Genomic DNA, 18,171 nt, shown 5'->3' with positions numbered 1-18,171 from the left:
TGGACCAAGGAGCCTGGCAGGCTATTGCCCATGGGGTTGCAAAGAGTTGGACATCACTGAGCACACACATACCCAAAATAATAGAAATGATATAAACTGCTATAACATTTCTAGAGAACAGATTAGAAATAGTTATCACAACTTAAAAAACACATACCCTCAACCCATACATTCAACCACTAAGAATATATTCCAAGGAAATATTAATATATTAAGCCAAGAGTGCAAAAGGCATATCTTAGATGTTCATTATATTGTTTAATAAATTTGGAGATAACCAAAAATATCTATCAGTAGGAAATGAGTTCTGATATAATTTCTACTAGGCAATGGAATACCTAGCACTTGTTTCAAAGGATATTATGTTGCTGGGCTGATGACTCTCTTAATCTATAATTTTTTCTTTCTTGTGGAAATGGAATGAGCATACCACGATAAACACCTGTATTTCTTATACACTGCCAGAACCTGTCCCCAGAAGACAGACTGTGTATTTTTGAAGCAAAGGAGGAGAGTGTGTGATACTTGTGAATTCGTTTGCAGTAGTTCCTCTTTGTTGGAGGTTGTGCTGAATTGCTTTCCATGTGTCTATTTGGGACCTTTTCATATTGTTCACGGGCTTCTCAAGGCAAGAACGCTGAAGTGATTTGCCATTTCCTTCTCCAGTGGACCACGTTTTGTCAGAACTCTCTACCATGACCCGTCTGTCTTGGGTGGCCCTACAAGGCATGGAAAAAACAAAGCTAAAAAATGATATACGTTGTAATTTCTACTTTTTATATTAAAAAGTACATAAGCTCTTTCATACTCAATGGACATGGGTTTGGATGGACTCTCGGAGTTGGTGATGGACAGGGAGGCCTGGCATGCTGTGGTTCATAGGGTCACAAAGAGTCAGACATGACTGAGCAACTGAACTGACTGAAGCTCTTTCATAGACAAAATATTTTTGATGCACATACGACCAATGTAGTAATGGTGGCTATGCCCGGGTGGTTTTTTTAGAAGTGATCTTATTTTCTTCTATGTACTTACCAGTGTTTGATGCCTGCCACATCCCCATGAGCATATGTTACTTATATAAATAAGAAACACACCATTTTTAAAAAAAATATGCCAAAGTGAGAAAGCCAGGTAGATATTATTAATCTAATCAGGTGGACTTTGGAGCCTGGCAGGTCCATGCTGACACATGGAAAGCACAGAGAAAAAGGTCAATTGCAGATTGCTAGGCAGAGGGCATTTACTTTCTGACCCATTTATACCCTGCACTAGATGCCAGGGGTCATGTTTCTTCCTGAGTTATGTGGAAGTAAAAGGGATGTCAGAACTAGTCTGCTAAATGGAAGAGTGTGGTAGGCTGAATTCTATACCCCTAAAACTCCTATATTAAAGCCTGAATCCCTAGCACCTCAGATTGTGACCACAGAAGGTCTTTATTTTTTTTACTTTTTATTTTACATTGAAGTATAGCTGATTAACAATGTTGTGATAACCTCAAGTGGACAGCAAAGGGATCCAACCATACATATACATGTATCCACTCTGCCCCAAACCCACCTCCCATCCAAGCTGCCACATAATACTGAATAGAGTTCCCTGTTCTAGACAACAGGTCCTTGATGGCCATCCATTTTAAACAGCAGTGTGCACCTGTCCATCCCAAACTCCCCAACCATGCTCTCCCCCTAACCTTCCCTCACGCCCCAACCATAAGTTTGTTCTCTGTGTCCATGAGTTGGTTTCTTTTTTGTAAATAAGTTCATTTGTATCATGGACATAGGGTCTTTAAAGAGTGATTACATTAAGATGAGTTCATTAGAACGGGCCCTAATCTAACCTTACTGGAGTCCTTATAATAAAATGAAATTATACACAGAGAGACACCAGGAAGGCACAAGCACAGAGAAAAGACCAGGTGAGGACGCAGCCAGAAATCAGCCATCTGTAAGCCAACAAGGAAAGCCTCAAGAAAAAATAAACCTGTCGACGCCTTGCTCTTAGACTTCCAGCTTCCAGAACTGAGAGAAGGTAAATTACTGTTTAGCCACCCTGTCTGTGGAATTTTGCTATGGCAGCCCTAGCAAACTAAAACAAGGATATTCACAATTTTAAGTTTTTGCATGCTGAAATGTGTAAATATTTCAGCCCAAATATTTTCACAGATGCTCTTTTTTTTTGCTTTCATTCAGAGTGCCTTTCTTCAACAAATATTTCATAAGAAAAACCTCATCAAATAAGTTGTCTCTACTTATGATTGTGTATAATTATAGGCCTCCTAAATTTCATTTTATTCCAGTACAGAACATAAATTTATCCAATTAAAAATAGGTGCTTCAACAAATGATTCATTCTGCAAGTTGAGATATCCCAAAAATGCAATTACAGAATTTTAATATTACTATTGTATACCATTTGGAGGCTCACTGTTTAATTTGTTCAGTAGTTCCTGTGCTCATGAAAGGACAGATATCAAGTCTCCCTGTTTGCAAACCTTGCTTCTAATAACAGCATTCTGGCATTTCATTTGATAAATATTTTGATTAAACATTTTCATAAGCACACAAAAAGATGTCCAACTCTATTGGCCATCAGAGAAATATCAGGTAAAGTCACAATGAGATACCACCATACACTAGAATGGAGAAAGGGAGAAAGATTGACCCTATAAATATTGGCAAGGATGTGGTGCAACTGGAGCTTTCAGGTACTGCTGGTGGGAATACAGTCACTTTGGCAAACAGTATGGCATTACCTCAGACTTCCCTGGTGGCTCAGATGGTAAAGCGTTTGCCTACAATGCGGGAGACCCAGGTTCAATCCCTGGGTCGAGAAGATCTCCTGGAGAAGGAAACGGCAACCCACTCCAGTATTCTTGCCTGGAAAATCCCATGGACGGAGGAGCCTGGTAGGCTACAAGTCCAAGGGGTCACAAAGAGTCGGTCATGACTGAGTGACTTCACTTCACATGGCATTACCTTAAAAAGGTAAAGAGTCATTACCATACATCCACATCATACAAGTAGGAATTCTACTTCTGGGTATTCACCCAGGAGAAATGAAAATATATGTCTAGACGAAACATGTATATGAATGGTTATAGTAGCATTAGTCATAATAGTCCCAAACTGGAAGCACTTCAAATGTCCATTGCCTTTAAGTAAGCGGATACACCAAGTGTGGTATATCCATACCATGGAAAACTACTCAGCAATAAAAAGGAAGGAAATGTTAATATAGACAATAACGTGGATACATCTCAAAAAATATTATTCAAAACTGGTCCCCTTACTTGGAGAACATGGAAAGACCAAAGAGGCAAATCACTGCAGATTTGGTAGGTGGCAGTTTTAATAAGCAAAGGGCCTTACATATAAGGTTTGTCTTGTTTGGTCACAACACTAAGTAGATCGCCCAACCTACCCACCAGAAATTTAAGAGTTTATGTAGAAGCCTTAATGGGGTTCAGTTATGTATACTGTCTGCAGGCACGCTCAGTTGCTTCAGTCATGTCCAACTCTTTGTGACCCTATGAACTGTAGCCCGCCAGGTTTCTCTGTCCACGGAATTCCGCAGGGAAGAATGCTGGAATGGGTTGCGATTTCCTCCTCTAGGGGATCTTTCTGACCCAGGGATCAAATCCACATCTCCTGTGTTGTCAGGCGGATTCTTTACCCACTAAGCCACCTGCGAAGTCTGATACTGTCTAGATGGTCTCAATAACACATTGTTTTCTCAAGGCTATGTCTTTAAAGTCTCTCCTAGTGCAGGTACAGTGGGAAAATGTACATTCCAAGGACAGAGTAGCAGGGGGCAAGGAGCCTCGACCACTTGGGTCCAGCTTGAGGGTCAACTGGGGTCACGTCCTCTCAATGACCTCCTCCAACATGATGAGATTCCAACATTGCTTTGAGGGAGTATGATCTTCATCTTCAAGTTGTTAAGGCGGACTGAGAGAACATGAGTAACCTGCCCAGGGAAACTAGCTAGTAACTGGTGAGGCTGGGATTCAAATTAGGTCTGAGTTCAGAGCCCATATTCCATCTACTACATGCCTTTGGTTTCTTAACTGAATCTGACATTAGCGTTTAACATGATTTTGGGGGGCCATTTGGACATGTCATGAACAAAATTTAATTATAAATCTCATGTTTAGCTTGTTTGAAATGCTCCAGCGGATATCTGGGAATGTGGGTGTCAGGGAACATTTTAAATGCCTGGTGCTTAGTGGGCAGGAGTCAGGAGTGCCAAGCACTATGCCATGCATGAAGCATGAATGAGTCATTTAGCCCCAAGCTGCCAATAGCACTGCCTCCAAAACTTTGGCTAAATCCCATCTTTAAAGACCCAACTCAAGTCATCTCCGCAAGGCTTTCTCTGTCCAACCCAGCCCCAGGTCACCTCTCCCTCTTGAATGACTCGTTGCTACTTCTGCTGCTCCTGCATAGTCTTTAGTTTTACATTTTCTAGTTTTCTTCTCTTCTTGCTGTAAAAGCCAATGTGCTGAAGTGCGTTGGAGGTACTCTGCCTTTAGGAAGCCAGTCTGCTATTCAGTTGTATCCACCACTTCAGAACCACAGTGATTTGCTTGCTCAGTCAGTCCAAAAATGATTGAAAAAGACTTCCATACGCAGTGCTGTAGGGATTTCTTTAGGGATTGTAGCCAGGGAGACACAAACAGCAGGTCTTTCTATAGAATGATAGACACATGCATGCTACAGTTGCCAGGGAGACTTGGTGCGGGGGGGTGTTGAGTGAGGGGCCTCAACTATGGCGGAACTTTGCATGGGGCTCCAGGCAGCATCAGAGATGGCTCTCCCGAAACCTCCTGGTAGCACTTAATTCTGAGCGAGCTGTCGCCATGATTCATGCACCAGGCCATTAATCCAGTAAGAAGCTGCTAAATGGGCAGACGAACAAAAACAGGAAGCCCTTCTGAGAGCTGTAAATTATCTCTTACAACAGCTTTATATACTTGAAAGTGAAGGGCATTCTGAGAGCATTGCGGAAAGTACCTGGAACCTCAGCTTCTAATAGAAACCTAGGAAATTGATTCAACTACTAACAAATTGAAGGCTTATTTTTGTACAAGTGGCTGGGCTGGTACAGAGATGAATAAAAAGACAGTACTTAATCCTTCTGGGGTTCAAAAATGAGAGAGAGAAAGAGAGAGTAATTTTAAAAATCTACTTTTCCCTCTTCTCTGACCCTATAGCTAGTCCTAAGAATTGCCCCTTAATACCCTCTCCAGACGTTCTGCTCCTCATCACCCCTACTGCAGGTTTTCCAAAAGCCTGGATGGATAGCTGCAACAGTTTCTCAATATGATTTCCTTGACTACTTCTGCCCCATCCACACAGCAGCACATGAACATTTCCAGAAAGCAATTTGATCATGTGAAAGCAGTGAAAGTATTAGTCATTCAGTTGTGACCGACTCTTTGCGACCCATGGACTGTAGTCTGCCAGGGTCCTCTGTCCATGGAATTCTCCAGGTAAGAATACTAGAGTGGTTAGCCATTCCCTTCTCCAGAGGATCTTCCTGACACAAGGATAGAACCCGGGTTTCCTGCATTGCAGGTGGATTCTTTACCATCTGAACCACCAGGAAAGCCCAATCTGATCAAGTCACTTAGTCATGGATGAAAAACCCTTTAATGGCACTCAAATGTTTTTAAGGATGAAATCTGAACCCCTTACCAAGGCCCTTCACCATCACAGGTCTGTTTGTGTCTTCAGTTCAGTTCAGTTGAGTTGTTCAGTCGTGTCCGACTCTTTGCAACCCCACGAGCCACAGGACGCCAGGCCTCCCTGTCCCACCAACTCCCAGAGTTTACCCAAACTCATGTCCATTGAGTTGGTGATGCCATCCAACCATCTCATCCTCTGTCCCCTTCTCCTCCTGTCCTCAATCTTTCCCAGCATCAGGGTCTTTTCAAATGTGTCAGCTCTTCGCATCAGGTGGCCAAAGTACTGGAGTCTCAGGTTCAACATCAGTCCTTCCAATGAACACCCAGGACTGATCTCCTTTAGGATGGACTGTTTGGATCTCCTTGCAGTCCAAGGGACTCTCAAGAGTATTCTCCAACACCACAGTTCAAAAGCGTCAATTCTTCAGCACTCAGCTTTCTTTATAGTCCAACTCTCACATCCATACATGACTACTGGGAAAACCATAGCCTTGACTAGACAGACCTTTGCTGACAAAGTAATGTCTCTGCTTTTTAATACGCATCTTCAGCTTTTCTGTAATATGATTCTCTAATACACATATGCCAACCCAATTTCCCATGCTCTCACTAGCTGCTCCCTGATGTTAGGTGCCCCAGCCTGAAATCCATCCAACCACACTTTCAATATTCAGCCCAGATTCCATCTCCTCCTCCTCCTCCTGTTCACGCAGGTCAGGGATGCCTCTATTTGTGCGCCCATCACCATTCTGCTCTCTCACTTGTCACATGCACCATAGCTGACTCCTCATTTGTCCCTCCAGGCAACTTTGACTTTTTCAACTAAACCACAGGAACTATATTTGACTCATCTCTGACTGCTCAGCACCTAGCAGTGAGTCTGGTGTTTGCTAGGTGCACAGTAAGTGCTTGCTGAATGTATTTGAATGAGTCCTGTATGAGGTCATAATAAATAAGACAAGAATGGCTTAGTCAGGGATGCTGTATTGTGCTTATTTCTCAATGTGGTTCCTGCTTTGTTTCTAATATTGCACTTGGTAAAGCTGTCATGGACAGCTGAATGCCTCTTTGTTCCTGAATGATGTATGGGAGGGGTATGATGTTGGAAAACAGACAAGGTCTGTTATCTTCGGAAATCAAAATACAGGTTTCCAATACAATTCTGAATCACAAATGATAGAAACATTCATTTTCACAGTGATATATGCATTTGTAGTTGTTATTTAGTTGCTAAATTGTGTCCGACTCTTTGCAACCCCAAGGACTGCAGCATGCCAGGCTCCTCTGTCCTCCACTATCTCCCAGACTTTGCTCAATTTCATGTCCATTGAGTTGGTGATGCTAACCATCGCATCCTCTGCTGCCCCCTTCTCCTGCCCTCAATCTTTGCCAGCATCAGGGTCTTTTCCAGTGAGTCAGCTCTTCGCATCAGGTGGCCAAAGTACTGGAGTATTCAGCTTCAGCATCAGTCATAGAAAATCTATAGTTGAGTGAACCAGTGAAGTTGCTCAGTTGTGTCCAGCTCTTTGCGATCCCATGGACTGTAGGCTCCTCCATCCTCCTATCAGGCTCCTCCATCCATGGAATTTTCCAGGTAGGAGTACTGGAGTGGGTTGCCATTTCCTTCTCCAGGGGATCTTCCCGACCCAGGGATCGAACCCAGGTCTCCTGCTTTGCAGGCAGATGCTTTACCATCTGAGCCACATTTTAGTTAAGCAACTGAGTTTGAATTGTCACAATTTTGTTAAACAATCTGCCATGATTTTCACTCTGTTTTATTTTTTATTTTTTGGACTGTCTGTTAGTTTCCTAGGGTTATCATATCAAGCCACCACTAACTTGGTGGCTTAAAACAATAAAAATGTATTCTCTCACAGTTCTGGAGGCCAGAAGTCCAAAATCCACATGTTGGCAAGCTGCCTCCTCTGAAGGCTCTAGGGGAGGATGTTTCCCTGCCTCTTTCACCTCCTTTCCTTGGCACAGGGCGACATCACTCCGGTCTTCGCCTCCATCTGTGTATAGCCATCTCTCTTCCCAGTTCTTCTCCTCTTCTGTCTCTTCCAAGGACACTTGCCATTGACTTTAGGTAATTCCCCAGGTAATCCATGATGATCTCCTCTTGTGATACTTAACTTATACCAGCAAAGACCGTTTTTCCAAATAAGGTCACATTCACAGGTTTCAGAAATTAGGGTGTGGACATAACTTTGTTTGGGGGGGTTGCATAATTCAGTCCACTATAGGCTAATTTAAATACATTTAAATGCCATCTGGATGGAATTCTAGGAGGCTAAAAGATTATTTTGTAATTATAAATTACAAATAACTATTTTGAAATGTTTGAAAGGGGTCTTATTTCCTAAAGTAGGGCTGCAACTAGGTGAGTATTCATTATTAATATTAAATGGGGATGCCACCTACTGGTGGCTAAGATCCACAACTGGTAGAGCTTGGAAGTAACAACACAAAATGCAGAGTAACATGTGATAGCACAGATGATACACTTAATTATGTGGCATCTGTTAGCATTCTTGAAAATGTCAAATGGCTATTCAAATACATTGGATGTGTTGGGATCAGTAAGGACAATTGGCAAATCTATTTTTCTCTTGGGCTTTGAAGCCCTGAGTTGAATGGGTAAGGTTAGAAGCCTTCTTTCTCCTCTTGGAGTTGATGATAATTCATGCTCATTAAGAAAGAAGCAAGGAGAGGCAGATTCTTCTGGAATCACTGAGTATCAATTCAAGAGTCTACAAGAAAGGGAATAGGAAAAGTAGTGCATAGATAGTACTATTGTGCCATGAAATCAATCATTTTATCCAATCCAGGGGTTGGCAAGCTAGGCTCTCAGGCCAAATCTAGTCCACTGCCTGTTTTTGTAACTAAAATTTTGTTGGAACATAGCCATGCCCATTCATTATATGTTATTTGTGGCTATTTTTTTTCATCTTCTTCCAGTTTTATTTAGATATAGTTAACATACAGCACTGAATAAGTTTAAGGTGTACAACATAATAACTTGACTTATATACATTATGAAATTATTATCGTAGCAGAACATCCATCATCTCATATAGATACATTAAAGAAACTGAAAAAAATATTTTTCCTCAAGACAAGAGTTCTTAGATTTACACTCTTAAATTAAAACCTTCATATATAATATAGAGCAGTTTTAATTACATTTATTATGTTGTACATCATCCGGTGGCTTAGCAGTAAGGAATCTGCCTGCAATGCAGGAGACACGAGGTCAACCCCTGGATCAGGAAGATCCCCTGGAGAAGGAAATGCAACTCACTCCAGTATTCTTTCTTGGGAAACCCCATGGACAGAGGAGCCTGGTGGGCTATAGGCCATGGGGTTGCAAGTCAGACATGACTTAGCAACTGTTAGCAATTACCACAGGACAGGCCAGGACAGGAATCCGAGAGACATGCTGTTGAGGCAATGAATACATGGAAACCTTAAAAATTCAGAGCAGAACTGTGACTATATGCTATTGCCCACCTCATGCAAATTCTAACCATCCATCTAGATAATGGGAGGGGGAAAGTCCACTTAACACACTAACAGCCACATATCATATGTGACTATTATGAAAGTACAACATGAAAGTACACTGTGTTAATTTGGGCTTCCCAGGTGGCACCAGTGGTAGATAACTCGCCTGCCAATGCGGGAGACATAAGAGATGCAGGTTCAATCCCTGAGTTGGGAAGACGCCTGGAGGCAGGCATGGCAGCCCACTCCAGTACTCTCGCCTGGAGAATCCCACGGACAGAGGAGCCTGGCAAGCTGCAGTCCACGGGGTCGCACGGAGTCGGCCGTGAGTGAGTAAGCAGCAGCAGCAGCACTAGATGTTGTTGCTCTACATGCACTGTTTCATGTAACTTTCTTTCATATTCCAGGGGACACTCTGAACTGGCTGTTCCTACCGACGTCTTATAGATGAGGAAACTGAGGCGTAGAGGACCAAGTGACTTGCCCCAGATCACAGAGCTGCTAAGTGACACAGGTGGGAGTTAACTGTTCTGTTTGATTACTGAACTAGATTCTTCATTCATAAATTAAATGCAAACTTTTTGTATCTTCTAATTATCTAAATTAGCACAGAAAAGTTTTATATACCAAGGACCATAAGAAATGTAGTATATAGTGACATATATTTGTGGTTGCTTTTTGAAAAATACAAAAGTGTTTTTTAAACCTATTGAGATAATATTCTAAAATAAACTTTAGCTTTAGTTATTTAGTATCTCGTATTTAGCTATTTAAACTATATTATATGCAGAGGGGCAATGAATTCACTTGTGGAGTGCACCCTCTTCTCTTGGTGATAAATACGATTAAAGAGAGAGCTCGTTCAAAAGCTACACATGGGATGCAACCTTAGCCAACAGGCCTCATATAATACTGTGGTTCTGTTGGAAAGACTGTCTTGGCAGTGAGGAGGACTGTCTCAAGCCTTGTCATCTGGGGACCAACTTCTAAACTCTCCCTACCTGCCTCTCCTCACCTGGTTCCAACCAACATATTAGTTATTCAGGGCTGGTGTACTGCACGGTATGGGTGGGGGTTACACCGTTCTCACTGCAGTCCACGTGAATGGCAGCTCTAGGGTTCTGCAATACATAGCCTGGGAAAGTATATGTAGGTGGCTCTGAAAAGAATGGACAAGTCTTCCTGACACCTGCAGTTTGGGTGAAATTTATGTCACTCTTAAAGTAAATTGCCATCCAGTTGTCTGCACTGCTGTCTGTGAACCAGAATTAATGTGAGTCCACTTCTGAGACAGGTCCATATTCTCTGTTCTCATACCACCAGAGTATGAGATTTGGATTTGGAAGACCATGAACCAGCCCCTGGAGTGTTGTAACACTGTTGAGGAACCAGATGCCATATTATGAGGTCTCTAGGTAAAGAGCCACAGGCTTCTTTGGCATGACCATGATTAAACCAAGATTGTGCCACTTGGGAGAGGAGGACTAAATCCCCGGTTGCTAAGATGGCATCAGTTAAGAGGGCTTCCTTGTCCCCTTGGGACAGCTTCTGAGGGTCCATCTAGCTTCAGAATTCCTCGTAAGGTAGGCTGAAGCTCCTACTAAGACTGCGTCACAGCTCAACTTCTCCCACTGCCCAGTCCTGCTTTCTTCCTTTCCTCCCATAGGTGCTAATAAACAACCTGTATGCTCATCTCCATCTCAGAGTCTGCTTCCTGGGGAATCTAACCTGTGATACCACCCAAGCCTCAAAATTCGAGACCCTAACCCTAGGGATTGGGAATTGTCATTATGGAAACAACAATGGAGAACTCTCCACTTATTCATCCGGCAGTTATTTATTGAGCACCTAATATGAGCCAAGTCCTTCCTAGACATTAAGAACAGAGCAGTGAATAAGAAAAATATCTGCTTTTTGGAGAACTTTCTAGTGTGGGAGGCAGACAAAAACAAATAACAATTTAATATGTTAGGCAGAGATGTGCACTTGAAGAAAAATAGAGCAGGGTGAAAGGTTGTTTTGGGGTGGAAGGAACTGCCTTAGGATGGTTCAGAGAAGGCCTTTCTGATGTGCTGACATAAAGCAGAGACCCAAAGGAAGTCAGCAGTGCAAAGACTTAGGAGATGAGCACTCTCAGCAGAGTCACCTAAAAAGCAAAGGCCCAAGGTGGGAATGAGTGCTGGGTTTTGAAAAACAGCAGGAAGACCAGGATGGCAGAGTGGAGTGAGCAAGGTGACAAGTAGTAAGCTGGAGAGATCAGAGGCGCAGAAGGGTGTCTGAGCACAAGGGGAAGCCTTAAAAGGTTTTAAGCAGAAAAGCAACAGAATATGACTTATGTTTTAAAAAGATCACTCTGACTGCAGTCAGGGGAAGAGTGGAAGCAGGGGACCAGTGAAGAGACCCTGCAATAATTTAGGAGACGGATGATGGTGACTTAGATAAGTGTGAGTGTGGTAAGAAGTAGCTGGATCTGGGGGTGCATTTTGAAGGTGGAACTTTAAGACCTGCTGATTGTTATGGATTAATGGTTCTGTCTCCACCTCCCAGCACCCCCCCCAGCCCTCCCCCGACCCCCCGCCAAGGTTCATATGTTGAAGCCCTAATCCCCATCACCCAGTGTGATGGTATTAGAAGGTGGTGCTTTTGAGAGGTAATTAGAATTAGATGAGGTTATGAGGGTACAGCCTCCATGATAGGATCGGTACTCTTATAAGAACTTCCTCTCACCACCCTGTAAGAAAGCTGCAAGAACTGAGCCTCCAGCAAGCCTGGAAAAGGGTTATCACCCTGACCAACCAGGCTGGTACCCCGATCTTTTATTTCCCTCTTCCAGATTGTGAAAAATAAACTTCTGTTGTTTAAGCCACCCACTCTGTGGTATATTGTTATGATAGGCAGAGCTAAGACACTGATGTGTCAGATGAGGGGCTGGGGTGGGAGGAGAATCAAGGTGGCTCACTGACATCTTGGCCTGAGTACATGGATGAATGGTGGTGTCTTTACTGAAATACACACTCTCCCCATTTGTAGATTTCTAGAATCTTTTGTGCACAAGTCAGAGGGCCCATATGCTGATTTGTATTTGCAGGGGAATCCTTCATTGCATGTCTGAGATGATGAATGATGAAGAAACTAGAGGAGATAGCATTTAAATTAAAACAAATATGCACTTATTGTCTTAAAAGAAATATTCCTGGTGGGAAAGAGAGAGTGAGTGAGTGAGGTTGCAGTCAGAGGCATTCTGCTTTTATTATCACCAGGAGAACTGTCATCTCACTTGTAGAACGGAATGTCTTGTGTTAGTCGCTCAGTCCTGTCTGACTCTGCGACCCCAAGGACTGTAGCCCTCCAGGCTCCTCTGTCCATGGGGATTCTCCAGGCAAGAACACTAGAGTGGGTTTCCATCCCTTCCTCCAGGGGATCTTCCCAACCCAGGGATCCAACCCAGGTCTCCCACATTGCAGGTGGATTCTTTACTGACCGAGCCACCAGGGAAGCCCGGAACAGAGTTACGTATGATAAATAAGCTTCAGCTTTCTGGTGGCTCTTGAGAGTCCTGTGGACTGCAAGGAGATCAAACCAGTCCTTCCTAAAGGAAATCAGTCCTGGGTATTCATTGGAAGGACTGATGCTGAAGCTGAAACTCCAATTCTTTGTCCACCTAATGTGAAGAACTGACTCACTGGAAAAGACCCTGATGCTGGGAAAGATTGAAGGCGGGAGGAGAAGGGGACAACAGAGGATGAGATGGTTGGATGGCATCACTGACTCGACGGACCAAGAGTTTGAGTAAACTGTGCGAGCTAGTGATGAACAGGGAAGCCTGGTGTGCTGCAGTCCATGGGGTCACAAAGAGATGGACATGACTGAGCAACTGAATGGAACTGAACTGAAATAAGCTTCAAAGTCAGAGTACTGCAAATGCAGTTTAGGGTCTCTGTTCAGTTTTGCTGGCATTTATTGATATAATTATAGTTTTCTTAACTTTATGCAATAAATTTTACTTTAATGAATGTTTAGGACAGTGTTTGGTAAAAACTGATCTCATAATTTTTATAAATTCAAATGCAACTTAGTGTCCCATGGGCAGAGAATTGTCCTTGATGTCCTAACCAACTTCTAACCAGAACTCTGCCTCTGTTTGTATTCACTTTTACTTTGACTGGACATCTCCTAAAATCCCAAGAAGGAGATATTTCTAAGCTATAAAGAACTTGGGATGTGTTTTTCAAAAGTACATTTGTTTTTCTCTCTTTCTCTCTTTTTTTTTTAACCAGTCAAGGAATTTTGAGAAATGTACCATTTGCCTAAGGGCAGATAATTTAAAAGCTCTCTCTTGTGATGGCTTCAAATAAGTCAGTGATTGGAAAGCTGATGCATGAATATAAGACATTATTATTCTACACTGACGCTTCAGAGGAGGAAACTAGTTAAGGGAATATTTTCCTCCCTAACATTTTATCCCTGCTGAAATAAGTCAAAATACCCAATGTTCTTTGCATTCAGAGGTGACACTGGTACCAGCACAACTGTCAGCTGCTGTCAGTCCCCGGCTACTGGAACAATGTCATGGTACTTTAACTTGCTTTTCAGTTTGCTCAGCATGTCTTTGAAGCATCGCCTCTACTTGTCTCTTCCACAGCTCACTGTTCAGCCAAATTGCACTATTTCAGCAGGAACTCAGCTAAATACTTAAAAGCTAGTGGACCAGCCTCCTTCTTTGTTGAGGTTTTAAGTCTGTTTTTCAAAGAGAGATCCTCAGACAGGCACCAGCCACACTGCCTGGGGAGCTTGTTACGTTGCCTATTCCTGGACCTTACCTCTTGATGGAAGGATTCAGAAACTGGGAATGGGAGAGCAGATAACCAGCATGTTAAGCAAATGCCCCTGGTGACGTCTATGCACTGATGGTTAGGACCTCTGAGTTGAGGGTTTTTAAAGTCACTATGTTTTGATTAAGCCTCATGTATTCCTTTACACACTGGGCTGGGACATCAACTGTCTGTAGAAGCCTATTTCCAGAAATACATCTGGACATCTTCACAAGAGGCAGGTTGGTTCATATGACTCAAAGCTTCCCAGAAAACTCCCTGTCCCTTAAATACTTTATGGCTTATATTTTGAAAATGTCCCATGTGCAATCAAGTATATATCTTTCTAAATGGCTAAATAGATCTGTAACAAAGAAAACAAGCCAAATCCAAAACTGTAACATATTTTGAAAGAAGAAGTACCATATTTCATATGTCAGTAACTCTGATATGTTACTGATTTACATATCAGTTACTCTCATTGAATAGTAAGAGTAGAATTATGACCTTTGGTGGGAATGGAAGAATCCCTCACCTTGGCTGATAAACAGGCAAGAACTCTTTCAGGTATTTGTTAAGAAAATGAAAATAACTACAGTATCTTGGGCTTCCTTCCAGACAGGTATCCTCCTCGCCCTGCTCAGGGCAGTCTGCATTTCTCCTCTGGTGACCCAGATGCAGCTCCCCAGGCTCAGAATCTCCTTTCCATCTGTATTGTTTCTGCAACCACAGACAGAATTTCTGCCCATTTTTTTTTGAAAAACAACTTTTGATTATGAAATAATTACAGATTTGTTGGAAATTTAAAAAAAAAAGAAGTATCGGGAGCTTTCATATGCCCCGTACCCAGCTTCTCCATGGGTAGTATCTTGCACAACGGTAGTACAGCATCAAAGCCAGGAAGCTGATACTGGTGGCTGGTATGATCTATGGAGCTTCTTCAGATCTGACCAGTTCTACACACACTGTGTGTGCTCTGTGTGTGTGTGTAGATCTATGCAAATTTATCACACGTGTAGATTAGCATAACTACTACTGACACTAAGCTACATAACTCTTCCATCTCCCGAGGCTCCCTTGTGCCACTACTTCACAGCCACAGCCAGCCTCCTCTCCCATCATCTCTGTGTGCGTACCTGCTCAGTCACTCCCTGGTGTCAGACTCTGCGACCTCATGGACCGTAGCCAGCCAGGCTCCTCTGTCCATGGAATTTTCCAGGCAAGAATACTGGAGTGGGTTGCCATTTCCTACTCCAGGGGCTCTTTCCGATCCATGGATTGAAAGTACATCTCTTGGGTCTCCTGCACTGGTAGGCAGATTCTTTACCACTGTGCCACCTGGGAAGTCCACCACCGTCTCTAACCCTGAGCAATAGCTAATCTGTTCTCCATCTCTATAATTCCATACAATTATTTTTAATAGCATTTTACTAGCCTTGGAGCAACTTCCAACCATGCTGAGCTTCCTGCCTGAACTGTCCAAGTTGTCTCCCAAGGTACCAATGACTGTTTTTGTTCATGCCCTCGTTATCAATTTGCATACATTTTTAGTGGTCTGACTATAAATATAATATTCCTAAAAGCATTATTTTGAATGTATAATTTTGCTGAATGTGTGGTTTTTTTAGCAACATCTATTATGGGAGAGCAGAGATATTCGTATAATGACTCCAACATAATAGAGTTTATTTTTTTACTGAAAGAAAAGTTCAAGGAAGATCTTCTATCCAGTGAGCATTTCTCTTTCAACTGGCAATCAAGTACCCACACTCTCTTCATCTTCTGACTCTGTCACTTTGATGGTTAATTTTATTTGTCAGCTGTACGGGGTCGAGGGTGCCCAGAGGTTTGGTTAAACATTATCTCTGGGTGTATCTGTGAGAGTGTTTCCGGATGAGATTATATTTGAATCAGTACATTGAATAAAGCAGACTGTCGTCCCTAATGTGGTCAGGCCTTATCGAATCCATTAAAGTCCTAAACAAAATAAAAGGCGATTACAAAAGAATTCTTTATCTCTGCCTGACTGTCTGTGAGCTGCGCCATCAGTCTTTCCCTGTGTTTGGACTCAGATGTGGATTGGAATTTACACCATTGGCTCTTCTGGTTCTTAGGTCTTTGGACTTGGACTAGAACTGTACTATTTGCTTTCCTGGATCTCCAGTTTGCCATCTACAGATCTCAGAACTTTCAGCCTCCCTAGCCATGTAAGCCAATTGCTGGTAGTAAATCTCTTTCCCTCTCTCTCTATATATATCCTATTAGTTCTGTTTCTCTAGCGAACCCTGCCTAACACGGTTACCCTCTGGGGCTACGCACAGCTGCAGCTGTACCTCTCTAGAGGATGGGTACACAGAGAACGGGGGAAGCACAGCTACTTCTTGAGGTTTGACTAGAAATGGCCTGATTGCTTTCACTCACACTCTGTTGAATGTGTGACCTCAGTCATGTGGCCACACTAAATCACAACAGGAGTTGAGGAAAGTTGTCTACTTCAAAGGACATCTCTCTTCTAACGTCTAAAAACTGAGGTTTCCTTAGAAGGAAACACCAGGAGAAGAAATGGCTTTGAGGTAGGCAAAAATAATGTCTGAAATAAGGATGAATGCAAAGATGATGCTATAAAAATGTTCACCACAGAATTGTTTATAACAGTGAAAATATTTTACAATCTAAATAACCTGCAATAGGAATTGGTTAAATACATTATAATGAATTCATAACATTATAAAATACGATGTTTAAAATGGTATTACAGAAGAAAACATGCTTTAGAATGACATGGAAAATGTTTATAATGCATTGTTAAAGTATGAAAGGCAGGTAATGAAACATATACAATATATTTACTCTTTGTAAAACAACAACAGAAGTAGTAGATATGTGCACAGGAGAGAGACTGGATGAGTATATACAATTTTAATAAAAACGGTTATCTTTCTCTGGAAAACTATAGGTGATTTTTATTTTCTTCTCTTTTTTAAAATCTGAATTTTCTAATTTGGGGGGAATACACCAAAAATGTATTGCACTTGAAATGGAAATAATAAAAAGTTAGTCAAAATGAAGATCATGAGTATAGATGACCAAAAAACTGGTGCCCTGGTTTGAATCCTCACTCTATCACTTACTAGTTATGTGACCTTAGATGAGTCATTAACCTTTCTAAGTATTGATTTCCTCATCCACAAAATGAGAAGAGTGGTAATAAAAACACTGACCTCACTGTCTTGTTATGAGGCTTAAATAAAATATTGTTCTTATAGTTCAGTATCAGGCCCACAGTAAGTGCTCAAAAAGCTTAACTACTGCTACCATGATCATTATTAATAGTAATAGTACATTGTCTTAGGGCAACTCAAAGTCATAGGGTTGGAAGTCACATGGAAGTCATTGATGGGTCTTTTCCATTCCTGGGCCAAATATCAATCTTCATAAATAAATTCTTGCTTCCCCCAAATCTACATTGCTTTTCATTCACCTCAGTTTGGTATTATTCTGTTCATAAACTTTCAAACATGTTTTTTGTTACCATTACTATTCAGCCTGAACTCCGTCTAATTTTTTAAAATCACAAATTACAATATTATTTCCTTTTAGCAAAAGATTACACCATCAGTTAATCATCATTACACATCATTTCTTAAAAATTTGGCTCTTAAGAGACTTCTAAGCAATTAGGATGACAACATTCTTTTTTCTTTCTTTTCTCTGTTGTCATCCAAGTGGTGGTAGGAGCAGGAAGTGAAAGTTGCTCAGTCGTGTCCAACTCTTTGTGACCCCCTGGACTATACAGTCCATGGAATTCTCCAGGCCAGAATACTGGAGTGGGTAGCCTTTCTGTTCTCCAGGGGATCTTCCCAATCCAGGGATCAAACCCAGGTCTCCTGCATTACAGGCGGATTCTTTACCAGCTGAGCCACAAGAGAAGCCCATGACAACATTATACAGAATATATCTCTCTTACCACCACCACACACATACTGATATCTGTCTCCATTCCCAGAGTTTCTTTTATGCAGAGGCAACTCTTCTGGCTCTCTCCAGCCCCTCACTAACTCTTCCCCCTCCCCTAGCTAGAACTTCCCTCTTCCTTCTCTTTGGGGAGACTGCCCTGGGTCAGCACTCACTATGGTTAAGTCTGGTTAATTCTGGATGCTGTAGGGG

At 42.1% G+C, this 18,171-nt stretch overlaps 1 long non-coding RNA gene across 1 annotated transcript in view; it reads right to left on the bottom strand.

Annotated features, from left to right (window-relative positions):
* Positions 1-250: 250 nt before the first annotated feature.
* LOC133071750 (uncharacterized) overlaps positions 251-18,171 on the bottom strand; it is a 28,514-nt gene continuing 10,593 nt past the window's right edge. The window contains exon 3 of the long non-coding RNA XR_009696515.1: positions 251-719. This is a non-coding gene — a long non-coding RNA (uncharacterized LOC133071750). The remainder of the gene's footprint in view (positions 720-18,171) is intronic.

This window comes from Dama dama, chromosome 17 (genome assembly GCF_033118175.1).
Source record: "Dama dama isolate Ldn47 chromosome 17, ASM3311817v1, whole genome shotgun sequence".
Classification (NCBI taxonomy): Eukaryota; Metazoa; Chordata; class Mammalia; order Artiodactyla; family Cervidae; genus Dama; species Dama dama.
This window is presented reverse-complemented; position numbering and strand designations above follow the sequence as displayed.